The 20,683-nt window shown below is 37.9% G+C and overlaps 1 protein-coding gene across 1 annotated transcript in view; it reads left to right on the forward strand.

Annotated features, from left to right (window-relative positions):
• Positions 1–20,683, forward strand: part of LOC131438546 (solute carrier family 22 member 21) — a 640,450-nt gene that overhangs the window by 712 nt on the left and 619,055 nt on the right. The window lies entirely within an intron of this gene.

Genomic DNA, 20,683 nt, shown 5'->3' on the forward strand with positions numbered 1-20,683 from the left:
CGATTCGACTTCCGGTTCCGGAGATAAAGGATGATATGTACCAAAAAAGTGAAAAAAATATGCACTCACTTTTTTCAGAGATGGCTAAACCGATTTTCACAAACTAAGATTCAAATAAAAGGAATTATGGTCTCATAGTTTGCTATTGAATTTCATTTGAATGTGACTTCCGGTTCCGGAGTTATATGGTAATATGTGATAATCTGAGTAAAAGTATACACTCAATTATCTCTGGAACAACTCAACCGATATTCGCAAACTAAGATTAAAATGTAAGGTCTTATAATATCCTAAAAATTTGTAGAACATTTTATCTGGATTCGACTTATGGTTCCGGAACTAAAGCGTGATAAGTGGAAAATTACCAATTTTATTAGTATTTTTCCACGAACGATGGTTAAAAACAGGTACAAATCCCATAAAACTGTCTGATAAATTCTTCTAGTTTGCAGAGCTTGTTAGTTTGTGGGTATGAAAACTTAATTCGGCACTACTGGTCCCCTCTTTACCTGTTCCGAGAGCACCGAAAGTGGAGAAGAAAAACTCCTAAAACTAAATTTACTTCGATTTCTCTGCGATGCTTGAGCCGATTTTCACAAATCTTGATTTGAATTGAAGTTCATACAAATTATCCTATTTCTATTCAATAAACAGTTGTTTTTGAGAATTTCACAATTATATTTATGATGTAATGAGTAATATGAGAAAGGTGGATTAAAATAGGTTTTTAATCTTGCTTTTCCAGCCCAGGTTATTAATAAATGTATTCTTAACTGTTATCAACTATATGTTAATGTGCGCTTATGTCTAATTCTGATGAGTGGTGCTATGAATTTTATACAGTAAATTAATAGAAACATCCTACAATTACTGAGAACTCCAACTGGTTGAAAAAAGGACCGTAAAATAAAAAAAAAGTTCTTTGTGAATATGTTAATGGTTCTAAAAAAACGTGCTTAATCCACCTAGCAGTGCGATGATACCTTTTTTTATCAATCCGCATGTGTTTTTTGCATAAATATTCTTCGGTGTTTCAGTTCTCATGACATTATTTTAATGACCGTCGAATTAAGCGGCAATTTGAGATTTTATTTACTCATTACTCTGTAATATCGAAACTGCAAATCGGATCGAATTTGAATCTAAAACTGTGACAATCGATTGAACATTCCATGATATGTCGGAGTAAGTTCCACTTAGGGTTTACGGTAATTTTAGGTACTTCCAGGGCCGGTATTCAGGAACCAGCATAACCCAAACCGATTCGTATGGCCATATGACGAATAAATTGCAATAGTTTTGTGTCCAACTTTTAAGCTTTTCGGGATTGTCATTTTCTATACCGGTTTAAATTTAAAAAATTCATCATCCTGTAATTCCAGAATAGGAATTACGGAAGTCAAATAAATTCACCTGAGTAGCTGTTTAGTTTACATTTGTTTCAAAATGGTTGAAAATCAATGAATGAATCTTAGAGAAATCGTATTGCGAATTAAATCCGAATCGAAAACTGAATACCACTAAAACTAAAATAAGTTTATTTGATTATCGACTATCCAAATCCACAATTTTATTTCGTTTCACATATCATCCTGTAGTTCCGGAACCAGAAATCGAATCCAAACATAATTCAGGAACATTGTTTAGGAGCATACGACTTTTCATATGAATCTGAGTTTGTAGAAAACGGTTGAGTCATCTCCGAAAAAAATTGTGTGAAATTATTTGTCACACACGCATTTGCCGATCTCGACGAACTGATTCGAATGGTATATGGTTGTTAGGTTTTTCCAGCATTTATTGTTTTAAGTAGTTTAAATCAATATAATTATGGAATTGTTTTCAACTGGAAAATGCTGCCATCATTTGGTTTACATATGTCATATTCGTCATAACATATGTCGGCCTGTGGCGTGTAGCCTCTACGTGAGCGGTTCACCTTCTCATATAACTTCCGTGTGCGCGGTACAGCTGTTCCATCGCTTCGCGATCTTGGTCTTCCAATGGCGCTTTTTTCTCCGGAAAACCGTGTTCTGTCTGTTTCGCGCCAGTCTGTATCGTTCCTCGTTAAATTTCGTGCGGTGTTGTAGCATCCTCGTCCTGACTGCATTCTTCTCTTCGACCAACTGCTGACATTTGTGTCATACCAGTCATTTCTTCGAGTCGATAGCCTCGTGCCTAGTACGGTAGCAGCAGTGCTACTCACGACGAACCTTATATTCCTTCAGCAGTCTCTACGAGTCACCGCGCCAAGCTGCTCTTCCGTTGGTACCACTAGCTGTTGTGGGTGGTGAGAACATAACAATTAGAAACGCACCGCGTGTTCGAAACATTTCTGTAAATGTTAAAAGTGCTGCTCTTTAAAGACATACAACAGTAATGTACATCAGAGGCTTTACAAAGATACAAGAGTATGAAAATGAAGATATTGTTACTAGTAAAAACGGTAAATTTCGTCGCGAAATAAAGTCACATTGACAATGGTGATCAAAAATAACATCGTAGGCGGTAGTGCCTATCAATTTCCGAAATTTGATGCAATACAATTTAACAAGTGTTATACATACAAAATTGAAAGGAAATGCCGCAACCCTCATTAAAAGAATAATCAGGAATCAGAACAAGTTGGCTCAAATGGCACGTTTCCCTTGATATCTGGAGATTTGTGCCTTGCCATCAATTTGTTTTTAGCATCAGTTTCCCGATATATAAGAGAGAGGGATTGAAAGGAAATGTTAAGGGTTGGACTAGGAGAATGGGAAAGATGCCAAACAATCTGCTAAACCCTATTTAAGGTGAATACAGAAAGGAATCATTCACTCCAGGAAGAACGATGAACCCTTCTGACTATAGCTCTTTACCACATTGGGTGAGAAACGAGAGAACATCCTTTAATTTTAGCTCCGCATACACAGACTCAACCATGTATGGAGAACCAAAAACCCGGATACGTGCTTGCGTCAATGCTGGACAGTTACATATCAGATGATATGAAGTACCATAATCGCATTCACATAAATCACACGAATAATACTCAGCACGTTGAATAGTAGTCATATGATAATCGAGTTTGCAATGTCCAGTCAGAGCTCTGACCAGAATACTGCAATGATGCTTGGAAAAGTGCAGTAGACACTTTGATATTTTCAGATTTAAATCTAATAAAATTATTTTGTCTGAGCGCAAGCTTGCAAGCTGCGCCAGTAACTGGCATGTTTAGATGCAGCTCAAGAACGAATCTTGTGCATTATCCAACTAGTTGAAAGTGGTAAAGCTGGTTCAGGACCAACGAAATCATTCGTTGCACCAGCTATAGCCAACTCATCAGCCCATTTATTTCCAGTAATACCAGAATGGCCGGGTAACCATAAGAAGTAACTGCATTTGAAATACTGAGGTCTTAAATTTGAGTTCGACATGCGATCACTAGATTCGACCGTTATGCATTCGACCTGAGTGCTTTTAAGGCTGCCTGACTGTCGGAACAAAAATAAATTCGTTTACCACAGATCCTCTGCTGAAGTGCCGATTGTATTCCACACGGAATCGTGTAGCTTTCTGCTTGGAACACAGTACAGTATCTACCAAGTGAATGAGACTGCTCTAGCCTCATTTCACGACAGTAGACACCAGCACCAGCACGACCATTCAACAGAGAACCGTCCGTATAACAAACTATGTGTTCATCAAGTTGTCGTTCTAGACAACCAGACAACCATTCCTTACGAAGAGGATAGCTCACATTGACTGTTTTGAAAGGAAAACTACATGTGAGAGTTAGTTCACTAGGAGCGAGTAAATATTCATCCCACGTAACCATTTGAGACCACAAGCAAGTGTGGCTGGGTGCATAGTCTAATGGGTTACTGTTCCAAAGCACTGTAACCTTAAGGCGGTATGCATAAGATAATGTTTTTTGTTTTAGGAACACATGTAGTGGTTTAATGCACAGTAGCGCCTCTAGAGCAGCAGTAGGAGTTGTCGTGAATGCTCCTGTCATCGCCATTAGGACCATCCTTTGGAGATGATTTAGCTTTGACTGAACTGTCGCGACTTCTCCTTTCTGCCACCATACAAGACATCCATATGCTTAAATTGGTCGAACAATAGTTGTGTAGATCCAATGAATGTATCTGGGTTTGAGTCCCCATGATTTTCCAAAAGCTCGTCTGCATTGGCCGAAAGCCATGCAATCTCTTTTAAACCTGAAGTCAATGTGAGCAGACCAATTTAGTTTTGAATCAAGAATAACCCCGACGTATTTAACCCGATCGACCACAGTGACCTCTGAACCGAAGAACTGTGACGGACGAGCTCCTGTGATTATCCAACGATGAGTGAAGAGCACCATTAATGTTTTGCCTGGATTTACAGATAATCCAACCTGACAACACCATTGCTCAACAGATCGCATGGCTGGCTGCATTAAATCAAAGAGAGTATTAATGCTTATACCGGTCAGCAATATATGATAGTCGTCGGCAAAACCATAAGTCGGAAATCCAAGGTTATTAAGTTTCGTTAACAAACCATCAGCGACTAGGTTCCATAATAGTGGGGATAGTACACCACCTTGATGACACCCACAGACACTCAGCTTTCTAATCTCTGCTTGCCGAAGCGATGAGCAAAGAAGTCAGTTGCTAAGCATTGCGTGTATCCAATTTGTGATACTTGAAGGTATGCCATGATTACGGGCTGCTTCTAGAATTGTTTCAATTCATGTTATCAAATGCACCTTCAATATTTAGGAAAACTCCCAAGCAAGATTGCTTTTGTGAGAAAACTTTTTCAATCTTGTACACAACATCATGTAACAGGGTTGTAATGGACTTTCCACGCTGGGTAGCATGTTGCACTTCATGTAGCGGATGCACGCCCAGACTAACATTCCTGATATAGTGATCGACTATGCGTTCCACTGTTTTAAGAAGAAATGAGCTAAGACTGATAGGCCTGAAACTCTTCGCTTCCTCATAAGTGTCGCGACCGCCTTTGGGAATAAATTTGACAATTATTTCCTGACAGGCTCTTGGAATATATCCTGTCGCAAGACTAAAAGTAAGTATTTTCTTCAAAACATGTTTGAAATGTTCATACCCTTTCTACAGTAACACTGGGAAAACTCCATCCTTTCCAGGAGACTTGTAGGGAGCAGAACTCTCAACTGCCCATTTGACCGATTCAATCGTCACAACGCTTCGAGCAAGAGCCAAAGAATCGTAACTACCTGAAAAAGTCTCGGGAAGAGCTGTCGGTGATGGATCCATACATCCTGGAAAGTGAGTGTTAAAAAGATAGTGAAGTACATCACCTTCATTAGACAAGTGTTCACCATGTGAAGTTCTTAAGAAACTGACATTGAAGTCCTTAGACTTCGAAAGTAACTTATTTAATCTGCTAGCCTCGTTGTGACTAGAGACATTTGTGCAAAAGGCTTTTCCAACCACTTCGCTCACACAATCGAAGAGCATTTTTGTAAGCCCTTCGAGCCGACACGAATGCCTCCGACCCATCTTTGCGTCGGTGGTTCCAAGCTCTTCTGCATAGTTTCCTTGGTCTAGCAAGTTCAGCATTTCACCAAAGAGTTTCTCTAGTAGCTTGCACAATCCTAAGTGGACGAGCCTCTTCATATGCTGCAACTATGAGTGAGTTTGTCTCGTCGACAACATATTCCGAATCAATTGGAGTTTCAATTGTTGGTAGGTATCCGTAAAATCTAGTCGCCAAGCCCTCTTCATAGATCAATCAATCATAGAATCAATTACATTTGTTTCAAAATGTTTGAAAATCGATGTATACATCTTTGAGAAATCCTAGTGCGAATTAAATTTTTGGGTGCCTTCCGAAACGAAAACTAAATACAACCAAAAATTAAAGTAAAAGTTTATTTGGTTATCGACTAGCCAAATCTGTTAACCCGATAAACCTGATTAATTTATGTGAAATAGACATTTTTATACTAATCACCCTGTATCTCCGAAACCGGATGTTCGATCTGACTGAAAAACAAGATGTTTCAAAGAGCCTTTCATTTGAATCTTAGATGATTCTTAGTTTCATTTGAATCTTAGATCGGTTCAGCCATTTACGATAAAAATGAGTAACACAGTTTTAATTTTCGTTTCACATATCATCCTGTAGTTCCGTAGTAGTACTCGGAACAAACATAATTCAGGAACCTTGTTTGGAAGCATACGACTGTCCGATATGTCCGTTAAAAACGGACGGATTTTAACAATCTATGGCTTGTTGGATAGGTATTACCGTGCGGAATTTAGGTCTGAAAATATGTTCTGTTTTCAAGGTCAAATGTGACAGATACTCTCAAAAAACATATTGATGGTATGCACTGTCGCCAACCGTGTATAAACTTTTGGTGCATGGGACTGCAATTATAAAATATGCTTTGCTTCCTATTGGTATGTAGAGCGAGGAAGCACAAGAGAGTCGAAATAAAACAATTCGCAAGTATAGGGAGCTCCATTCGCGGAAATTCAATCGTTTAGTGAATCTAGAGGATGTATTCAAACGATTGCTTTTAACCTCTGATCCTGTAATAGCATTATCGAATAGATTAACAACCAATTGTACTCCATCTCCCGATTATGCAGCTGAATTAGTTTTAACACGCTAGAAGGGAGCAATACCTTATTTTAATATATACAGCTAATAAATGCGTTACAGTGAAAAAACACAATGTTTGAACACAATTTAAAAATCCTGTTTTAATCCACCTAGTGGTGTAATGATGCCTTTCTCATATCATATCATAAATAATAACAAATGGATCAATAAGTCCCGAGACTAAAGCAGAGATGGCGCTCGTAGTAAACCAGTAACCACGTCTTTCTAGAGTACTAACCTTTGCTTGAAACGGGTCAAAATTTTAAGTCGATCCAACCAGAAACAGCTGAGTTATCGAGGTTGGAGTAAAGTCGTTTTGTAGTTTGTTTAAAAAATGAAAAAAAAAACGAGTTTCGTGTTTTGATCAAACATTGTTTTTTAATAAGTAAAAACACCGTGCAAGCGAAACAATGGATTGAAAAAATGTTATCCGGACTCTTGTCCATCAAAAGCAACGATTTGTCGGTGGTTCGCCGAGTTTAAACGTGGTCGTACCGACACAAATGACGCGGAACGCTCGGGTCGACCTGAGGAAGCCGTTACACCGGAAAATGTGAGTTAAGTGACAAAAATTATAATGAAAGATCGTAAAGTGAACTCCGTGAGATTGCTGAGATGACACAGATATCATATGGAAGTGTATTGAGCATGAAAAAGGTTTTTTCCAAGTGGGTGCCGCGATTGCTTTCGATGGAACAAAAAAAGCCTGCCACAAGTCGATGAAAACATTGGCGAAATTGAACGAATTGGGCTTTGATCTGCTTCCCACCCCCCATTTAGTCGATTTAGAAATTTTTTAAGGTTTTCCCCATTTTCAGTTATGGTATAAAATTCCCAAGTAGCAATCTGATATGACAAAGTCCAAACTACATTGCAACAAGAGTACGAATATGTTTTTTATGTTATACTGGTTAAAACATGGTGACAGCAATGTTTCATCATAACATAACTAGTTACGAAATAGTTATTTAGGTTTCCAATCCTAACATCTTTATGTCATGTTGAATTATATATAATTTATAAGCTATCGTTACTTGATCCAAACATATCTTTAATCACAATAATGCTTCTAGCTACTAGTTGAAAATAAGTTAATTTGATTTCAATTGTAGCAACCCGTAACTAGTTTTGATACCACTTAACCCAACTGTGTTGCAACAAGAGCACGAACATGTTTTTTATGTTATACTGTTTAAAACAAGGTGACAGCAGTGTTTCTTTATAACGTAAACATTGAACCAACTATCATTTGTAAGTTATTGTTACTTGATTCTAACATATCTTTAATCACAGCTATGCTTTTAGCTACTAGTTGAAAAAAGGTTTATTTTCCGTTGCGAAACCATTATAAATACGTTAGCGTATATGTGAATCCTTACTGTGAATTGATATAGCAATAACATAGATATTATAAGATTATAACATATAATTTCGTCATTGATTCAGATAGTTATCGGTAGGTTTTCCCAACGTTATGATAACGAAAATGCAAACAAAACAACCTTTGTTGGCTTGAATATGGCGAACAGAATATGGAGTCTCAAGAAGTGTATGAAAAATAAATAAAACCAGGATATTACTTTATTCAAAACTACTTTTTGCCGAAAATAGTGAAAGGCAGAATAATCATTTTTGTTCTATGCACTGTCATAAACACGAAGAAAATAATATAGGGATTGAACATCGATAGTGATAATATTATAATTATCATGATATATGAATTTAAAATGATGAGAAATCACGCTACTTGAAATAATTTTGAGCATTCTGAACATAGGGTTATTTTTTTGTTTTTTTTTTATATCATTATAAACAGATTTTGATTGAAGGCGCATAAAAAAACAGTTAAGTAAAATTGAATTCCACTCGACAGTTTTAAAATCGTAGTGAAATTTGTACCTTGTGTCAAGTTTGTGATTTAAAGTAATCTTCTGCTTTTTTATTGATGATAGAAAAGTATTCTGGATTCATTCAATGTTTATAAAGTCGATGGTGACTAAGTTTTAACTAGTTTACTTGAAAACAAGTAATTTTCAAGTTATGAAAAAATAAGTTATTTCAGTATGGCATTACAACGTAACGACAACTTATTTTTAGCCGATTTAACAACTAGTAGAAACTGCGCTTTTTGAGTCATGCAAGTGGTTAGATGTTAGTAACAATCACTCAAATATCTGGTTGCAAACTAGTCACAAACAAGCTAGCGTAACAAAAATTGTTACTTGGGTATGGCGAACACAATATGGAGTCTCAAGAAGTGTATGAAACATAAATAAAACCAGGATATTACTTTATTCAAAACTACTTTTTGCCGAAAATAGTGAAAGGCAGTATAGTCATTTTTTGATTTTGATTTGAAGGCGCATAAAAAAACAGTTGAGTAAAATTGAATTCCGCTCGACAGTTTTAAAATCGTTGTGAATTTTGTACCTTGTGTCAAGTTTGTGATTTAAAGTACTCTTCTGGTTTTTTATTGATGATAGAAAAGTATTCTGGATTCATTCAATGTTTATAATGTCGATGGTGACTAAGTTTTAACTAGTTTACTTGAAAATGAAAATGAGTCTATACAGCTATTTGGCAGCTCATTTAACGTATTCCGCTGTGACCGGAACGAAAATAACAGCCTTAAATCTAGCTTTGGAGGAGTTCTAATTGCTGTATCGGATCGCTTCACTAGTATACGTGTACATGTAACTCATGAGTCAACTTTAGAACAGGTTTGTGTCTCGGTTTGTATTGGAAGCCGGAAATTGCTACTTTGTGCAATATATATTCCACCGGATAAAAGTAGAGATGTTCCTACTGTTGACTCTCATATTGCATCAGTCCAAGAGGAATGCGACAGTGGCTCTACTGACGACATGGTTTTGGTCTGCGGAGATTACAATCAACCACGGTTAATTTGGATATCTGATGATGATAACATCCTTCCTGACAACATATCTCAGCTATCGCCTGCCAGTTCTTTCTTGTTAGATGGAATGGATTTCTTAAATCTAAAGCAGTTCAATCTACATACTAATCACCTAGGGCGTGTGCTCGATTTGGTTTTCGGTTCTGATGAACAGGAACTATGTATTGAGGAATCAGCTGCTCCACTTCTACCCATTGATGCTCACCACCCTCCATTGGTTATTTCGTTCCAACAACCTACTGCAGCACCCTCATTAAGTGTTGGAGTTAGTGAAGTCCAGCCGCTGAACTACCGCAAAATTGATTATTCAAAGTTGGCAGAGTATTTATTCAGCCTTGATTGGCAATCATCATTAGGATCATCTAACGCTGATACAATGGCACTTATGTTTTGTAGTATTTTACAAGACTGGCTTGGAGCTAATCTTCCTGTCACACGTAGACCGATCTCCCCGCCTTGGAGTACGCCACTTTTGCGTTCATTGCGCCGAAAACGAAATGCATGCCAGCGCAAACTTCGCCGTAGACGTTCGACTGTTACTGCCCATGATTTTCATGCCGCCAGCACTGCTTATCGGAACCTTAACGCTGTCCTTTACAGATCTTATGTTCTGCGAGTTCATGCAGGCTTGCGACATAATCCTAAAGGCTTTTGGAATTACGTTAACTCTAAACGGAAAACATCAAAAATACCTCCTAATGTCTACTTTGAAGATGTGACTGCATCTTCAACTGCGACCGCTTGTGAATTGTTTGCGAATCACTTTGCCTCTGTTATCGCTTCCTGCTCTGCAACCGAGTCTGAGTTGACTTCTGCCTTAGCTACTGTACCGCATAATGTTGCTGATTTGAGTACCTTTTATGTGTCACCGGATATGGTACTTAATGCTATCAAAAAACTTAAAAGCTCGTTCTCTCCTGGTCCAGATGGAATTCCGGCTGTTGTGTACTGCCGCTGTGCTGTCGCTTTAGCTGAACCTCTATCTTAAATTTTCAATCGATCGTTTAGTGAGGCAAGGTTTCCTGAAGTTTGGAAACAATCTTACATGTTTCCAGTGTTCAAAAATGGAGACCGACGAAATGTCCAGCAGTACCGTGGAATTGCAAATCTTTCAGCCGGAAGTAAATTATTCGAAATTATCGTCTACCAGTTTATTCTCCGCCAAACCACTAGTCACATTTCACCTGACCAGCATGGATTTATGCCAGGCCGATCCGTTTCAACTAATCTACTGCAATTTGCGTCAACTTGCATTAACCATATAGAAGAGAAAGCACAGGTCGACGTTATATATACTGATTTGAAAGCAGCCTTCGATCGTATCGATCACGAAGTTCTTCTTCGTAAGCTCAGTTTACTTGGCGCCACACACCAGCTAACTATTTGGCTACGATCTTACCTCACTCAAAGAATTATACGTGTTAAACTAGGTTCTTGTGAATCGTCCGCATTCACCAATAGATCAGGTGTGCCACAAGGTAGTAATCTGGGTCCCCTGCTGTTTACTCTCTTTTTCAATGATGTGGCTACGGTTTTGGGTGCTGGATGCAAGCTTATATATGCTGACGATCTCAAGCTCTATCTAGTAGTAAAGTCGATTGAAGACTGCTATCGATTACAAACCGTATTAAATAGTTTCGTGGAGTGGTGTCGCTCCAATCTGCTGATCATTAGCATCGCTTCCGTAATGACATTTCATAGGAAGAGCAATCCGATCATCTTCAGTTACAGCATTGATGGTATAAACCTACATAGAGTCAGTGAAATCAGCGATCTCGGCGTTATTTTTGACCACAAACTGAATTTTAACTCTCATATAGCTAACATAACTAAAAAAGCGTATAGGCAACTGGGATTCATTTCAAAAATATCCCGCGACTTTACTGACCCATATTGCTTGAAATCACTTTATTGCTCTTTAGTCAGGCCAATACTTGAGTTTGCATCGCCAGTTTGGAATCCACATCAGCTAACTTGGAGCTTGAAACTTGAAAGAATTCAGAAAAGGTTCATACGATTAGCGCTCAAGAATCTACCATGGCGTGATCCGCAGAACCTTCCACCATACAAAGATCGTTGTCAGCTACTAAACCTTGAATCATTAGAACGTCGTCGTCGTATACAACAAGCCGTAACAGTAGTGAAAATCCTTAATGGTGAAATTGATGTACCCGAACTGCTATCCCGTATAGATCTACGAACCTCTAGGAGAACTCGCGATGTATCGTTACTATCGACAAGATTTCATCGCACAAGTTTTGGATATCACGAGCCAGTTACTTCTATGATACGCACTTTTTCACAAGTAGATAGTGTCTTCGAGTTTGGCGACTCATCAAAAAAATTTGCATCCATCATACGCAAACTACAACTTCTGTGATATATTTTATTTTATTTAATTTTTGTATGTATTCTGCTTTTAATCAACGACAATTATATTAGTGTTCTGTGTATTATGTCATTATTTTTAGTATAGTTGAAAAGATAGTGGTTTTTATGCCTGTTTGAGAACTATGCCATTGGATGTGTTGGTAAACTCAAATGGGCTTTTTCCCACTCAAATCATTTAGACTGCAATGTCCGATGATTCAAAACAAAACAAATAAATAAACAAACAAATAAATAAACAAAACAAGTAATTTCAAGTTATGAAAAGATAAGTTATTTCAGTATGGCATTACAACGTAACGACAACTTATTTTTAGCCGATTTAACAACTAGTAGAAACTGCGCTTTTTGAGTCATGCAAGTGGTTAGATGTTAGTAACAATCACTCAAATATCTGGTTGCAAACTAGTCACAAACAAGCTAGCGTAACATAAATTGTTACTTGGGTTTTTAACCCACTTTACCCTATATTTCCGAATCCGGAAGTCGGATCTGCATGAAATTCAGGAAGTACGTATGGGACCACAGGACCTTTCATTTGAACCTAAGTTTGTGAAAACAGCTTCACAAAACAAATTCTTGTTTGTTCAGCAAACTCCGGGAAAGCTGAACCGAAATCTCCACTTTGCTGTTTATCAACGTTAAGATTATACAAAACCGTTCGAGTATATTTTCATTTAACTCGGTGATTTGAACTACTGTTTTATATTCTTTGAAAAATCTACGGGCACAGTTTTCATCATTCGAGTTTCCGCCTCCAGGTAATGTTTCACCAAACTCTTTTTTTTGTATTCAATAATAATATATTTAAAGGCACACTGCTAAAGCTCTAAGATGCCGAGGGTATTTTCTAATCTTGATTAACGACTAACTTAAAACTAGGGTATTATCATTAGGGTAGTGACGTGTTCCGGTAGGAATGGTCGATTCCGGCAGATTCAGCCTGCAGCTGGCGATCGGCAATGGTCGGTGGATTGAATATAATACGAGTGTCTTCCAGATGACGATTCTACGTATCAATGGGTCCGCGAGAAACACCCCCAGGCCGCGGATATCCGGCGGGTGGCCCGCATGTTGGTAATCGATTGGAGCAGTTTTCCGTGGACGATGATGGTGATGTTGCCTAAGAGATTGAAAGAAACATGGAGAAATAATTTTGTGGAAAACGGAGTGAAAAAAGGGGGTATGGGAACGAATGACTAAATACGACAAAGATCTAATTAGTTGACATCGAGATGGTGGAGAAACGCGGTTTCACCAAACTCTTGACAACTGATAATCCACTTTGATTTTTAGGTTACCTTGGAAAACTGAATGATAGCTTTTCTTTCTCCTGTTACAAATGATGTATTATGTATCAATCGCTAGTGTACATTGTTGTGTGTTCAGGAAACTGATGTCTACATCGCGTAATTATAAGTTCAAGTCAAAGTTGCATAGATAGTTTGAGAAAGTGTCTTAAACTACTATAACAAAGCACCATGCGTTTCCTTCTAACAGAACTTGATGAGAACGCATGGTCGACTGTTATTATGCCGAGATTCGCACAGCCGAGTAATCAGCAATCATCTCGGCCAATATAAAATTACTGAGCGTCTCGGCACCCTCAAATTTGACAAACGTCAATTATTGCCGAAATCGTCAGCATAAGATTTACTGTTTGCTCAGTGAAACGTTCACTGAATATTCGGCAATCCAATAAAACGAAAAAATGAAAAAATAAATTAACGAATCATCAGTAATTATAAATCTAGTCAATTAATTTTATTTGTAATTTCTCAACATTATAAACACGCCATTCAGGATCAAAAATTCATTTTATTAACACTTAAAGGAGGCTTGCAAATTTGTGGCCAGTTGTGCTTAAAGCCTCTACCTGAAAACATGTAGCATAAAAAAAGCGGCGTTTCCAGATGCGACCACCTTGAGTCGAGCTGGAAATATGAAAATAAAAATATATATTGATTTCTGACTTACAAAAATGTTCAATATTTAATGATGCATATACGGTATTGTCCAAAAAATAAACTTACTTTGATCTATTGAATTATTCCATGCATTGGGTTATTTTTTCGCATATCCTCCAAAGTTTTGTCTCGAGGACGTTTTGAGCCCCGTTGTGGGTGCTTTTCCCTTATAATCGCGAGTGCTCTGATAAAGTCGCTTTTTATAGAGCGAAACATGTCACTATATTTATTCAATATTTTTACTTGTAAGTGGTTCCACGCTTCTTCGAAGATTATCCATTTTTTCACTCGAGAATTTCATCAGAAAATAATCGCACAATTCGAAGCGAAAATGTAACGCGGCAATAAATGACAGCTGTCGTGCTGAATCTCGGCAACAGCTAGCGCATATTCCGAAATCTCGGCAAACGTCTCTGCTGATGTCGGCATATCTGTTGTTTACTGATAAATTCAGCAAGCAATTATGCCAAATTTCGGCAAAGTGAAGCATTTTACCGAAATATCAGTGAATGCATTTTACGAAGTTCAGAAACATGCGTATTGATTACTGAGCAATCAGCAAATTTACGTCTTGCTGATCAGTTTCGGCATTTTATTATGCCGAGCTCAAGATTGTTTTAAGTGTGTATGACCTTTCGAATGTGGTATTACAATATGAATTATTTTTGGGGGCAGATATCGCATGTTTATCCTGCTACAGCCTTTGCATATTTTATCATCTCTGCATATCACTGACAATTCTTCACGATTTGTCAAAAAATGGGGTGTCGATAACTGAACACCTTGGGATACCAATAATTGAAATCGGTAGACATTTTGGAAGTTACAAAAAAACTTTGGTAGCGAAAATTTTGATAGCATCCGGTAGTAAATCACAAAACTGATCGATTTCACTTCATAACTATTCAATCAACTCACCTTTTCGATTGATGCCCTTCAATTTATGATACAAAAACTACAAGGATCAGCCCCATGGGGTTGTTCGAGCCGTGGATGTGGCACAAGGCAACCACAATTTCCAATGATTGACATTTTCAATTAATCGTCACACTTTTGAATCCGCAAATGCACAAGCTTAGATTGATCCTTATGAGGAATCAACACCGAACACGCGAACCCAGAATATAGACTCTATTTATTGTAATTTGTATTTGTTTCGTAGCCGACGAAATTACATCAATAGCCTAAATGTATACAATTAAATGTTTGTACATGCTTGCGATACGGATATCGATATTTAAGCTTCTCTTCACCAAGCTTGTGTTCAAGTTTTGTATGCAAGCAGTTATTTTTACAGCGTTTCTCTACCATTACTACCATTTTGCGATTTCGGTTGAAGCGATAAAATATTTCTCATTATCAATCGAGTTCATCTTATATAAATTAGAAATTAGTCTTATGCACTCAAAATTTACTCTGGATTAGTTGTCAATTTCTCAGGTGAAACGACATAACATGGGATTTCATCCAATCTTGCATGACACAAGATCAGAGCATACCAATAAAAGCTTCAAATCGTTTATGGCACTTTTTGTCTTGCTGTGTAGCAACAACCTACCTCTAGCAAGCTAGGCATAAGACTGAAACGTTAGCTATAATTTCGCTTCTATTTGTAGATTCGCGTGCTTCCAACAACTTTGCTTTTGCTTCGATTGGCCAATCAGAGCGCTGCTTTCCCTTTGATATATCGCTTACTCCTTCAAAACCGTCGACTATGGCAGGGAAATCCGGTATGCCGGAGATTTTTTGCAGCCAAAATAGGACACTGCTAGCTATTAATCAACATTTCAATGATATAAAATTAAAAATACATGGCTATGAACATTCAAATCAATACGTAGAAATATTTTCAATCAAACGGTGACATAATATTAATAATTGATACAAAATTGACTGAGCTGTAAATGTTCAAAACCTGACCACATTTCTACGTGTATTTTTCTTGAGTTTCTAGTTTGCACCGCTGTATAGAAAACAAAAATGTGTTCCACATTAAAAAAAGTCAGAAAAAACTTGCTGATGTGTTGATTCTCACGTAATTAAAATTTGTTTTGAGCGCAGCAAAAAGTACAAGCGTCTGTTTGCTTCGATAATCGGCACAGAAAAAAACTTGCAAAAATATATTTGTCGGAATGACCCTATCTGCTTCCTGCCAAAAGTTACGGTGGAGCGCCGGCAACCGAACACCTTCCCCTACATATAAATGGTTTACAATGTTTACTTAGATACTACGCATTATTTCTACGACTATGCTGGGATTTCATTTTATTTTTGGACATAAAAAGATCAAGAAGTTCGCAATATTGATAGTAGTGGCAGATTATTCGTGGCTATATTTTGCATAATTTGTTCTAGTGTTTATTTCTAAAAATAATTTCATGGTTCGTAATTGACGGCTAGGTATACAAAAATTTAATTGCGATAATAAAGAAGGTGATGCGTTGAGAAATAATGTCGCTGGTAAAATAAAGCATTACAAGGTCGCGGCGTTCTTGAAGTGTTTGTATTTTTGATGAGCATGCAGCGTGCTTCATATGGTGGTAAAGGAAATGCTGTCCAGTTTAATTTATGAAGTGCACATAAAAGAATTTTTTTAATGGATTCGATGCGTTCTTCGTGAATAATAATGCATGGATTCCATACTAGGCTGCAATATACCAATAGGTCTAACATATGTACTGTATAATAATTTAATTGTACAGGGTGATTTTTTAAGAGCTTGAGAACTTTTTTAAACAATAAAACGCATAAAATTTGCAAAATCTCATCGGTTCTTTATTTTAAACGTTAGATTGGTACATGACATTTACTTTTTGAAGATAATTTTATTTAAATGTTGACCGCGGCTGCGTCTTAGGTGGTCCATTCGGAAAGTCCAATTTTGGGCAACTTTTTCGAGCATTTCGGCCGGAATAGCCCGAATTTCTTCGGAAATGTTGTCTTCCAAAGCTGGAATAGTTACTGGCTTATTTCTGTAGACTTTAGACTTGACGTAGCCCCACAAAAAATAGTCTAAAGGCGTCAAATCGCATGATCTTGGTGGTCAACTTACCGGTCCATTTCTTGAGATGAATTGTTCTCCGAAGTTTTCCCTCAAAATGGCCATAGAATCGCGAGCTGTGTGGCATGTAGCGCCATCTTGTTGAAACCACATGTCAACCAAGTTCAGTTCTTCCATTTTTGGCAACAAAAAGTTTGTTAGCATCGAACGATAGCGATCGCCATTCACTGTAACGTTGCGTCCAACAGCATCTTTGAAAAAATACGGTCCAATGATTCCACCAGCGTACAAACCACACCAAACAGTGCATTTTTCGGGATGCATGGGCAGTTCTTGAACGGCTTCTGGTTGCTCTTCACTCCAAATGCGGCAATTTTGCTTATTTACGTAGCCATTCAACCAGAATTGAGCCAAAATTTGAACAAAATTTGTCGATAAAAAAGCGGATTTTCCGAATGGACCACCTAAGACGCAGCCGCGGTCAACATTTAAATGAAATTATCTTCAAAAAGTAAATGTCATGTACCAATCTAACGTTTAAAATAAAGAACCGATGAGATTTTGCAAATTTTATGCGTTTTATTGTTTAAAAAAGTTCTCAAGCTCTTAAAAAATCACCCTGTATATGGGTCCTGAAAGTTATGACTGAAGCGTTTAATAAAGACCAGCATACTATTTGTTTTATTGACTTTATTGACTCCCATATGTGTATTGTAATGTTCCACAAAAGTGAGCTTGGAGTTTAAGATTACGCCTAAATCTCGTATAATTTTACATTTTTCGACAAGTTGATTTCCTAGATGAATGTTTATAGATATAACAGATCGGCTGAAAAGTTCGTATCGTTTCTATGAGAGGGCGCCACTAGAATTAAATCCATACCATTCTCAGTTAGTACCAACCTTCAAAAGATACGTGTATAAATTTGACAGCTGTCTGATTATTAGTTTGTGAGATATTGCATTTTGAGTGAAGCTACTCTTGTTATTGTTAAAAAATGGAAAAAAAGGAATTTCGCGTGTTGATGAAACACTACTTTTTTATGAAAAAAAGTGCCGCCGATACCAAAAAATGGCTTGATGAGTGTTATCCAGACTCTGCACCGGGCGAAGCAACAATTCGTAAGTGGTTTGCAAAATTTCGTACTGGTCATATGAGCACCGAAGACGATGAACGCAGTGGACGTCCAAAAGAGGCTGTTACCGATGAAAACGTGAAAAAAATCCACAAAATGATATTCAATGACCGTAAAGTGAAGTTGATCGAGATAGCTGACACCCTTAAGATATCAAAGGAACGTGTTGGACATATTATTCACGAATATTTGGATATGAGAAAGCTTTGTTCAAAATGGGTGCCGCGTGAGCTCACAATCGATCAAAAACTACAACAAATTGATGATTCTGAAATTGAACGAATTGGGCTTCGAATTGCTCCCTCATCCACCGTATTCTCCAGATTTGGCTCCCAGTGACTTTTTCCTGTTCTCAGACCTCAAGAGAATGCTCGCTGGTAAAAAATTTAGAAGCAATGAAGAGGTAATCGCTGAAACTGAGGCCTATATTGAGGCAAAGGACAAATCGTACTACAAAAATGGTATCGTAAAGTTGGAAGATCGCTATAATCGCTGTATCGCCTCTGATGGCATTTATGTTGAATAATAAAAACGAATTTTGGCAAAAAAATGTGTGTTTCTATTAAACGATACGAACTTTTCAGCCGAACTGTTAGTTTCATTTTTCCTACTGAAAGTTATTGAGTTACGTTTTGCTTTTTTCTTATAAAAAGGTTATGCAATCACTGTGAAAACCGACTTTTGAACCGAGGCCCGAAGGGCCGAGTGTCATATACCATTCGACTCAGTTCGTCGAGTTCGCAAAATGTCTATGTGTGTATGTGTGTGTATGTGTGTGTTGTAAAATAATCTGATACCTTAAATAATCAACCACCCTACAACGATCATCAGCCTCACTGATGATCGCGAGAAGAGGATCTCATTCTCTCTAGTTATCACCAAGTCAATGTGATAGTAGCAGGTAGAAACAAAAACGATAAGTTTGATAGCATATAAGGCAATCAAAAAGCATGTAACAGTAGTAGCAATAAAATTCTCGTCTCGATCGGTCGTGTTTTAGATCAGCACCCGTGATCTTTCATTGTTTAAAGAAAGTACCTTTTGTCCGTTGGTTCGTTATATTCGATGGTGCTATATTGAACGGCTGGCATTGTTAACAGTAACCAGTGATTTCGGAGAAGAAACATATTTGGTCCTTCGAGCCGGATGTTCGCATGCAATCCGGTAGTTGTTAAGTTCGTGCAAAGTGGAACAATTGAAAGTTATTGTGCTAAACGCCATCATCGAAAATCACCACCATCTTCGCTCGTTTCATTGGCGGGAGACAAAGGGTCATCTTTACAACGGATCAGCATTGCATGAAGCCTCGGAATTGCATGAAGTAATTGGAGGTGCATGGGTCGGATCTGAACCACATCGAGAAATTCATCAGCAGCTGCGAAACAACCAGATAAGTAGCAAGAGAGACAGATCAGTCAGGGTGGCGTTCTGAATGCATGATCAGACGACCGCCATTGTGAATTTATACAAAGGTCGCACGTGGCAAAAAATAATAAAATCGATAAAGTTGCATTTCTGAGTTTGATTATATTATATTGATAATCCTGATTTGTTGGTTCAAGGTTGATTGATTATTTTCGCAATATTTCGCTATTCTGATTGTCTGCTAGTCGGTGGGTTTGTCAATTTCTATACGGTTTCGATAATCATTTCGGTCGGTCAATTACAGGCAAGTGCAAGTGAAAAGAGTACAATATGCCGAACGATGAGTTGCGACGGCTATGCAAGCAGGAACGGCAATTACAGAACGTGATAGATGTGATGAAAGACTTCGTTAGAAATTACCAAGAGCAGCGCGATAAGGGATCCTTACAAATGCGTATGAATAAGTTGGATGAAGTGTACAACTTGTTTTGTGAAGTTCGAATGCGTATTGATCTGGTTATGGAAGACCAAGACCTTGGAGAGGATTTTGTTGATCCGGATGAATCAGAAGAAGCTCTGGCAACTAGAATAGCCCGAACGAGAGCCAAAAAAGAGAAGGAAAACGAAGAGATTCTAAAGAGTTTCATAAATGAATACTTTCAGTTGAAACATTCGATGCAACTTCTGTTGAATCCGCCTGGATCCAGCTCCTTCGTTGTTCCAGCAGAACCACCCAATCAACGTTTGCCAGCTCTCTCAATGATGCGTGTCAAACTTCCTGAACTAAAGCTCCCTACATTTAGCGGAAATCTGCGCGATTGGATCACTTTCCGAGACACCTTCAAGAATTTGATATCAGACAATACACAGCTTACCGACATAGACAAGTTCACATACCTACGAACGTCCTTGTCAGGAGAAGCGCTGCAGGAAATCTCTTCGATAGAACAGACGGCCGCGAACTATTCTATAGCTTGGAGATGCTTAGAATCTCGCTATGAAAACAAAAAACTTCTTGTTAAATCCCATCTGGATGCTCTACTAGCAATAGAACCTATGAAAAAGGAGAGCTTTGGATCGTTAAACCACGTAATAAACGAATTTGACAAACATTTGCAAATGTTACATAAGCTAGGTGAAAATACGCCCGATTGGAGCACAATCTTAGCACATATGTTGGCTGGTAAGCTAGACACCACAACACTTCGCTTATGGGAGACAGAACATCGATCACGCGATGTGCCCAGATATTCCGCTATATTAGAATTTCTAAAAAATCATTG

Source organism: Malaya genurostris, chromosome 3, assembly GCF_030247185.1.
Source record: "Malaya genurostris strain Urasoe2022 chromosome 3, Malgen_1.1, whole genome shotgun sequence".
Lineage (NCBI taxonomy): Eukaryota > Metazoa > Arthropoda > Insecta > Diptera > Culicidae > Malaya > Malaya genurostris.